We start from the raw sequence: 9,892 nt of genomic DNA, 5'->3' as shown, positions 1-9,892 counted from the left end.
GCAGGTGGGCGGGGCCGTGACTTGGCCAAAAGCCTGTCCGTGTTGCAAGGCTCGCGCCGTGTTGATTGACAGCCTGCGCGGCCAATAGGCAGCCGCTAGGGGGGTGGTTGTTTTTCTGGAATCTTCTATAGTGAGCAGTGTAGTGATAGTGTCTGTGTTAATAGATTGGTTATTAACCACAAACACTGAATAGAAAGACATAGCACTAATAGCAATAATAATACAGAGCACTGCCTTGTCATCAACTGCTTGGAGCCATGTTTACATTCATTTATTTCCTGTAATTTTATTGTGTTTACTTTTATTTATTAATTTAACTTTCATTATTTTTTTGTTTTGTTTTAGTTATTTAATTTTTGTTCCTTTTTATGTTTAAAGGGACACACAATGTATTTTTATTTTATAAATAATTTAGTACATATTTTTTTCAGCATTTTTCTCTTCGTTATTTTATAAATAAAAAACAGAAAATAAAAGCTACAGACCCGCCGTGTGCTTCCTTTGCAAGCTCTCCACTGAAATTCTAGGAAAATTTCCAATCAGCGGCGTAACACTGCGCAGCCTGTGTGCTGGAACTGTCTGTGTGCGCAATTGCGGCTATCCTATGCGAATCGATGCGTTGTACTACAGTTCAATGAGAAGGGGGAGGGGATTCTGTGCCTGCTGCTTGTGTTACCTCTGTGGAACTGATGTCAATGGAAGACAACTCTCCTGGATGTGTGCGTCAGTGGGAGGTTTTTCTACCCCTAAATATAATATAAAAGTGCTGATTTAAATATTTTTATATTTTTTTAGTATTTTGATGTATTTTGATATATTGATTCTTTTTTATATCTTGGCAAAAAAAAAAAATGTAAACATGGAAAATAATTGGCCTAAGAAACCCAGAGATTGATTTATTCAGTCACATGACCACCCTGGAAGATGGCAGTTAGTCCTCCCAAAGAAATATCAGGGAATGGTACAACACTGTCTGCATGACTACCATGGTCACTTCGATGTTGACAAGACTTACGGGTTAGTCCAAGACCAGTTGTCTTGGCCTCGGATGACAGAGACTATAGAAACCTACTGTAAAAGATGTATCCAGAGGAAGACATTGCCTGTGAGAGCTGCAACTATGTGGCATTTGAAAAGTTCAGGTCCCATAGACTTGGTGGACATGGACTTACTCATATAGAGACTGCTGGTATCCTGCTGCTGGTATCGAGAATGTCTTGGTCATTACTGACCACTTCACTCGATATGTTTAAGCCTATCCCACCAAAGACCAAAAATGCACCACAGTGGTTAAGATACTATGGCAGAAATTCTTTGCTCATTATGTCCTCCCAAACTGCATGCTTTCAGATCAAGGGAGAGACTTTCAAAGCAAACTGATAAAGGATTTCTTGAAGATGTTCAATGTTGAAAAGACCAGGACAACTCTATGTCATCCTCAAGGAGATGCACTCCCAGAGCGCTTTAACAGAACACTGCTCGATATGTTGAGGACTCGGAAGACATCTGATAAGAGAATGTGGAGCAGACCCTAGTTCATGCTTACAATTGAACTAGGCACAAGTCTACTGGCTTCAACCCTTATTTTCTTATGTTAGGGAGGTAGGCTAGAATACCTGTAGGTATTCGTTTGGGAGTAGTTGCTGATGGAATGAGCCACTCATCTCACTACCAGTATGTGAAGTAACTTAAGGAGAGTCTTCAGAGTTCTTATGAGCTGTCTCAGCAAGCAAGAAATCAAAAGATGTCAACAATTGGAGTTATAATCTGAAAGTAAGATACTAGGCTCTTTGTCCTGGAGACAAGGTACCTTTAAGGAATCCTGAAGTTCCTGGTAAGCGCAAATTAGCTGACCAATGGCGAGAAGGCATCTATAAAGCAATCGCCAAACTACAGCAATTTAGCAACATTAGGGACCAGACGGTTGCACCATCTCTAAAGTTGATGAGTGGGAAGAAATTCCAGGTCCTGGAGATAGAGCCCTTTGTTAGACTAGCTGCTGATGGAATGAGCCGGCTCAGCAAGTTGCAGAGAAATCAGATGATGCAAACAATCAGAGATATGATCTGAAAGTAAGATACCGGGCTCTTTGTTCTGGAAATAAGGTACTCTTGAGGTAATCCTCACCTTTACCAAGTTGCAAGTAAAGTTTTGTTGGTTTATTTCCAGCTTCTGAGTCTTCCTTGTCTCAGTGCTAGGAAGGTGCATATCAGTTAATGTTTATCACTGGGTGGAGGTACTGTTTAATATCAATATGTCCCAATTTCCCGAGACATAGGATTCCTGGCATGTTCCAACCTTGCACTGGTCCCTCAAGGCTACTACTTAGTATGAAGCAAAAAAGGGGCGACATGTGTGATCAGGACCGTCTTTAATATTGGTTAGTCCCTGGGCAAGCATTTACTTGCGCCCCCTGCCCCTCCCCCACTCGCTGGCATGCAATCACGCTGTCCTCCGCAACATAGTGGCAGAACTAAACTAGAAAGGACCCTGGTGCAAAGCTTCTTTTGAGACCCGCTATTGCAAGTGTGGCCAAAAGTTAGATCTCCATCTGTCATACAACTCCAACAATGCTTTGACAGCTGGGGCTCTACCATTGTTCCATGCTTGCAGGGTTGCATTTAGCAATGAGCAGTGTTTGAAGGTAAGTATGTTTTTGTATGGAATATGTGTGTGTCACTGAAGAGATGTGTTCGTATGTGGTGTTGGCGTTTGAATGCCAGCATGCATTTATGTGTATGCAGGGGGTGTGTTTATATATAGTTTTGGTATTTTTAACAAAGATGTGTGTCTGTATGTAGTGTTAACATTTCAATGCAGGAGTGTGTTTGTATGTAGTGTTGGTGTATAATTGCTAAGATGTATGCACATATACACGTACACTTACACACACACTTATACACATTCTGACACACAGATACACATTCTGACACACATGCAGCTACACAGACACAGAGATACAAGCAATGACAAACATGCAGATACAAAGATACACATACTGACTACATATAGATACAGATACAAACAATGAAAACATACAGATACACACACTGACACACATGCAGATACACAGACAGATACAAACAATGACACACACAGATACACACACTGACTGCATATAGATACACACAATACAAACATACAGACACACACACTGACACACATACAGACACAAAGAAACACAACCTGACACACATGCAGATACACAGATACAAACACTGACAAAAATGCAGATACACAGACACACAGATGCAGATACACATGCACACACACACACACACACTGACTATACACAGATACACACATATACACATGCACACACACAGAGTAACATACAGATAAACAAAGTGACAACACACTGACAGACATACTGACACACAGAGACATACTGGCACACATACCCAATGACAGGCATACTGACAAACACAGACAGACATACTGAATTACACACAGACACTGACAGACATACTGACACACACAGCCATACATGCTGACACACATACAACACAGACACACTGACACACACACTCAGACACACATGCAAAATTAATTATTTAATACCCACCTTCCAGTTTCTTACCTTTTCCTGGAGGGTGGCTTCCCTGTGGTTCAGTGGGCTGACTGGGAGTTAAGCTCTGGCTCACTCCAGGCCTGGCCCCCTCCTGTTCTATTCGCCATCAATAGCTTAGAGATTTGTTTTGGAAGATTTATAGTCTTGTTTGCTGCTGACATTAAATATCTGTGGTATGATAAAATAAATGCATTCACACATTGAGTCACATTGCCAGATACTGTATCTTTTGTTTATACTTTTTTTTTCTATGACTTAAATGTGCAATTGTAGATTATGCTAACGTAGTGTACCTATAATCTTAATTTTAATAATGACAGGAGGCGAGTATTTTGCATAACTTTCTTTACTTTATGCCTCCAGCAGCACAAGTCAATCAGAAAACTTTAAACCAATCAGTAACAGGCATCACATCCATATATAAAGCCCTGACAGTCACATGATTTCCTCTTTCTTTGATGCGAAAAACTGTCCATTATAACGTCAGGGAATTCAAATAACAGTCCTGAGTAACGTGTAGAACATAACTTGGAACGAGACTTGAAACCTTCCAGCTTTATCTTGATCTTTATCTTTATGATGGTTACTCTGAAAAGAACAGAAATACGTAAAAAGGTGATGGAACCCAACTGATGTCCACATTAAAAAAACAGTACTATATGCATCTATATTTATATTACGTTAAAAAATTGTAACATTAAACAACCATGGTTTACTATAATAATCGCCACGGCTGTAACATCCGTCAACTATATAAGCATCCCATAAATATACTGAAATATCCCAAAATCTTATAATTAGACTGAAAATGATAACCAGAAAAATTAGAATTTCCCAGAGTATAGGGAGGGAAACAGGGAGGGAAAATACTCGCCTCCTGTCATTATTAAAATTAAGATTATAGGTACACTACGTTAGCATAATCTACAATTTTATCACATGACAGGAGGCTTCGTATTTTGCATTTTTAAAGCTGTGGTATGATCGAAAGGATGCGTGTGCGGTTGACGAAATAAATATACGGAAGTTGTCTCGCCATGTCCAATTCGCCGCCTGTAAAAAATATAGAGGCCCCTCGTGAAGGCCTGAGAAGCAGCCGTACCTCGTACCGAATGAGTACCTAAAGCACGTCTCCTCCCACGTTAACGATGACAACCAGTGAACCCATCTAGACGGAGTGTTCATGGTAACTGGCTTGTATGGTTGTTATAAACCCCACGATGTCTTAATGTGTCAATCTAAGTGTTGTCGGGATCTCCAAAAACCAAACACCGGTATAAATGCACAAAGACTGGGAAAAAAACGCAGGGAACAGGGTAAAACACGGACGCGAAAAAGATTTAGTTCTACGAGAACCGTAGAGGTCCTTCCTTCAGGTGATACCGAAAAACCATATACGTCGAACTCCAGAAGATCTGATATCCGACGAAAATCCAACATAATGTGATTATGACTGACGGCGTGATAGGTTCGTGTTATCTGACTAGTTCCGAAACAAACCCAATCAAAGTCTCACAACAGTGATACTTTAACTCATGGTTTTGGACCGTATGCTACCCCGCGGAAAAAACGGTCTATCAAAGGTTCTTGATCGACCGGAGTGTCGTGAATCGTACTATGCGCTGTCGAAATAACGGAACGTATCCCGTTAATGGAGCGGTCGAATCGTTCCGATCGGCCCGTCGTGAAAAATTATGGGCAAGATTCAATATCGAGGTAGATAGGGGTAATAAAAGGATCGTAGTCCCTTTCCATACCCCCGTGACTTCCAAGTGTTCCATGTGGATAAATCATTTCGGGGAATACCTGTTGTCCATGAGTCCCATGACTCTAGTTGGTTGCGATAGTCCCTTGACATACCCGTCTCCCTTGGAAGACACCAATCCACCAACTCTAGCCGCTCCTGCGTTAACAATCGATGATGTTCTCCCTTTGATCTGCCTGAAGGCAAGTTAAAACTGAAGAAGCAGAGGATGATCCCAATTAAAGACAATCATTCTAGAAGTCCCGCTTAGCTCCTTTACCTCTGTAACGAGTACTATCGAAGTCCTTGCCGTTCTGATCCCAATTTCGTAGGTGTGCCCGGATCTCATGCAGTGAGCTTTCAGCCGATGTCTGGCCCGTCAGTGAAGTGGTCCTGGGAAGTAGTCAAGGTACTATGGAGCCTTTCCGTCATATCCGTCAAATTTCCTTACGAAAGTCGTTATCGATGATGTGGGGAAAGGTGCAATCCGTCCAATGTGGCATCTATTCCGAAGTAGATATGTAGTTACTCGGAACTGGAATCGAACCGACTCCGCTCTGATCACTATGAATCCCAACAATTCCAGGAACTGTGACAATAAATCTTGTTTGTCTACGCAGTTAGGAATTGGGCTTGCCGAGGGTCAGCAAGTGTTACGGCGGATACCCTTTGTTCTTCAGTGCGTCCTGACCAGCTTCCAAAACTTCTTGAGGGACTATGTGAGCCAGTAGGTAAGTGTCCTTTCAAATCTAACCTTGCAAAATAACCTTTTCGAGGAGTAGGTCTCCTAATAGATGTATACCTTCCTTCTTGAGATGTCGGTACGTCCCCAAAACCATTGGGTTGGCCTATGTTGATGACGGTGAGAGTCTCCTGTCTTCTTCTTTACTACTTTACGTGGACCTCGGTCTGATCGGGGCATGGATATCCCTGTAGTGACACCGAGCTCACTGTTGAGGATTATCTTGTTCGTTCCTAGATGACATGGGTACTCCATCCTGAGCTTGTTTCGTACTTCTTTTCCCCGAAGCCGGAGGTTTGCAAGGTGTGCCCGGTGCTTCGGCAAAAGCCCTTTTCGGATGATCCTGGGTGTCTGGTGGTACGCGAGTCAACCGAGGTTTTCCAGTGTGCCAAAAGGAACTTTTCTTGCCAGACGGGTTCTGACTTTTCCTCTTCCGATGGAGACTCTCCGTTCTCTTATGATCTCCAGAGAAGGGGAAGAATGGAGTCCTCGTACCCTGATGAAGGGGTCTGAGATGTTCGATGTGCAGGACGTTCTTAGAGACGGTTCCACTAAGTCGGGGTGTTCTCTTTCCCCTTTGGGGAAGTCGCGTTGGGCCCTTCCCATGGTGTTTAGGTGGTAAGGTGTCAGACTTGTTAGCCAGCCTCTTGGAGAGGGCTTCTTTCCCCCAGAGCTGCCCTGGCGGCTTAATCTTCACCTGGAAATTTGGTTGGTGAATTGAGGGAAATCTGACCTGTTGGTTCACACCCTTTCGGTCTGTGGAGTCAGGATTGTACAACAGTACGCTTATTGCCCCTCAGTGCTCAGTGTGTCTCTGTGTATAACCGGGGTCCCCCAGCATTTCGATTAATCGGTACCACTTTCGCAGGATCTGGGTAGTGGTCTGAGAATGAGGACACCCTCCGTAGGACCGGGACGTACCCTGGTATGGGAGACGTGAAAGTCTCCCTATGTATAATCTAATGGTTCATCCTTATATGTCCTAGAGTTGTGGAGTTTGGCGGTATAGTGAGTTCTCCTTCTCGGTTAAGGGAAGGGCGTACGGGTCCTCCAATTGGGGCATAGAGGTGTCGGAACGCATGCATGTAGTGTGCCCTGGTCTGTGCATGCAATGCCAGAGCATATTCTGAAGGTAGAAACCCTGGACAAGGGCGCGGTGGTCACCCCTTCGTACCTATGCCACTAGCACCGGGTAAGACTATCCTGGGGTCATGTTGGGACCCTCTTCCGGTCTGTGCGGTACCGAGACAGGTGTCAGGTACGGTAATACACTTATTGCCACTAGTGGGTCTCCACATACCGCTGGGGTTCTCCGGGAACTGTTTCCATCAGTACCGCTTAGAGATTTCCTGGAGTGGTCTGAGGAGGGGGTAGCCCTCAATAAGACCGGGCTGAACGGTCAGGAATGTCTGGACGTAAGCCCGTATGGGGAGGTACGGTAGTCTCCAAATTATCCAAGGGGTCACCCTTATTGGGTATAGTACTGTGGAGCTTTGGCAGCACCGTGAGCTCTCCTTTCTTGGTGCTGTCGACATACATGTATCCATTGTGTTCCGATCTGGCATACAGTAACAGATCGTACTCCATGGTTATCAGCCCGTCCTAGGGCGTGGGGATTAGACCCCAATATCTATATGTCCTTGGCCCTTCCGGGTCTTGGTTGGGTTCTCTGACTTCCTGAGGTATGTCTTGCCGTCTGTGGGGAGACAGAGTATATGTCAGTGCGTATGTGTACTGTGTCTACACAGTGGCTTCCACGTACAACTGGGGGGCACCCAGGTACCAAGTAATCAGTACCACTAGGAGTTGACTAGTGGTCTGAAGAGGGGTCACCCTCTTATCGACCGGGGTGAACGGTCTTTAATATTGGGACGGAGCCCGGTAATGGTCGGGACGGAGCCCGGTAATGGTCGGGACGGAGCCCGGTAATGGTCGGGACGGAGCCCGGTAATGGTCGGGACGGAGCCCGGTAATGGTCGGGACGAAGCCCGGTAATGGTCGGGACGGAGCCCGGTAATGGTCGGGACGGAGCCTGGTAATGGTCGGGACGTAAGCCCGGTAATGTGAGGTATCGAAGACCTCAGTACACTTTTGTAAGGAGTCACCCTTGTGTATGAAATTTTGTGGAAATTTCGCCATTGTGGATTGTGTGTACTTCGTTATAAGCCCTTGATTGGGCGTGGTGGTCACCCTTGTACAACAAATTGTTGTTGTTGATTGTTTGTTTGTAGTGATTTCTGGGTAGTTCTTCAGTGCTTTGTAACAATCATCATTGCCTTCTGAGTTGAGTCTGGCGCCTTAGACCACTCGACCATCCTGACAGTTTGTTCATCTAATTGGGCAGTGCAGCCTGAGCCTGATGGGAGTTGTTCCTGGTTTGGTGTAATACAATCCCAACGGTGAGTTACCTGCAGTGGTCCTTTAGCACAGGGCTGTAGGAGTTAACTGCAGTGAGGAGTGTGCTTAGCCTGATGGGAGTTGTTCCTGGTTTGGTGCAATACCATCCTCACGGTAAGTTATCTGCAGTGGCCCTTTAGCACAGCGTTGCAGGGGTTAACTGCAGTGAGAAGAGTGCTTAGCCTGATGGGAGTTGTTCCTGGTTTGGTGTTATACCATCCTACTGGTAAGTTATCTGTAGTGGCCTTTAGCACAGAGTTGCAGGGGTTAACTGCAGTGAGAAGAGTGCTGAGCCTGATGGGAGTTGTTCCTGGTGTGGTGTAATACCATCCTACTGGTAACTTATCTGCAGTGGCCCTTTAGCACTGAGTTGCAGGGATTACCTGCAGTGAGGAATGTGTTTAGTTACACATTATATAATGTGAGCATGAAGAATTAATTCAAATAATAGGATAAACAACAAAACTTCTCAGTGTACATGACAGAATATTTTGTCAGCTTCAGTGTAAAGCAATCATAATTTTTTGCTCTTTCAATCAAGTGGTGTACCTGTGATGGCACACATACTGTAATACTTTAATGGCACATAAAAACGTTAATAGAAGCAAAAAATCTGTGCCAGTTCGTGGGAATCACGAACTGGCGAAACTAAGATGGCCGCCGAGGATCTCGCGGTATCGCGAGATCCAAGATGGCCGCCGTTCGCGCGCAAATTTGCCGCGCAGTCCGCGACCGCGGCCCGCAATTGCGGTCCGACGGACTCGGTCTGCACCCCCTCGCGCCCCCCTACCCACCCCTCGGTACCCTGGGACCCTTAGAGGAGCCTGGTGGTCCCGCGCGATCGCAGTAAAATGCCGCGAATCGCGAGGGACAAACAGGCAAGCAAGCAGACAGTAACAGATCCCAGCAGGGGAAACACAGTGGGAAAAAACCCACCTAACAGTCCAGGGATAAGGATGGATTTAGCAGGGGAAATAGAGGAGGCAGATGAAAAGGGAGGCCCCAGACAGGGGGAAGAAAAGAAAAGGTACAATACCAAAATCAGTTAAAGGGACCACAAGATCAATTTGCATTATATATAGAAAAACAGTTGAGAGCTTAATACTCTGACCTGTGCCTTGGCTGGAAGCAGCAAAGAAAGAGGAAATCATGTGACTGTCAGGGCTTTATATATGGATGTGATGCCTGTTACTGATTGGTTTAAAGTTTTCTGATTGACTTGTGCTGCTGGAGGCATAAAGTAAAGAAAGTTATGCAAAATACGAAGCCTCCTGTCATGTGATAAAATTATGTTGCTGTGGCCATTTCTTGTTAAAAAAAAAAAAAAATTGAACTTTGAGTTAGAAAAAAAAAAGTAAACGAAAGTAGTCACAATGAGAAGAGTAGCATTGGAGAGGCAGTGCGGATTAAAAATCTTATGTGGACTGTTTAATAATAG

The sequence above is a fragment of the Pelobates fuscus genome, chromosome 6 (genome assembly GCF_036172605.1).
Source record: "Pelobates fuscus isolate aPelFus1 chromosome 6, aPelFus1.pri, whole genome shotgun sequence".
Lineage (NCBI taxonomy): Eukaryota > Metazoa > Chordata > Amphibia > Anura > Pelobatidae > Pelobates > Pelobates fuscus.
The sequence above is the reverse complement of the archived record's forward strand: the minus strand, read 5'-3'. Positions refer to the sequence as shown.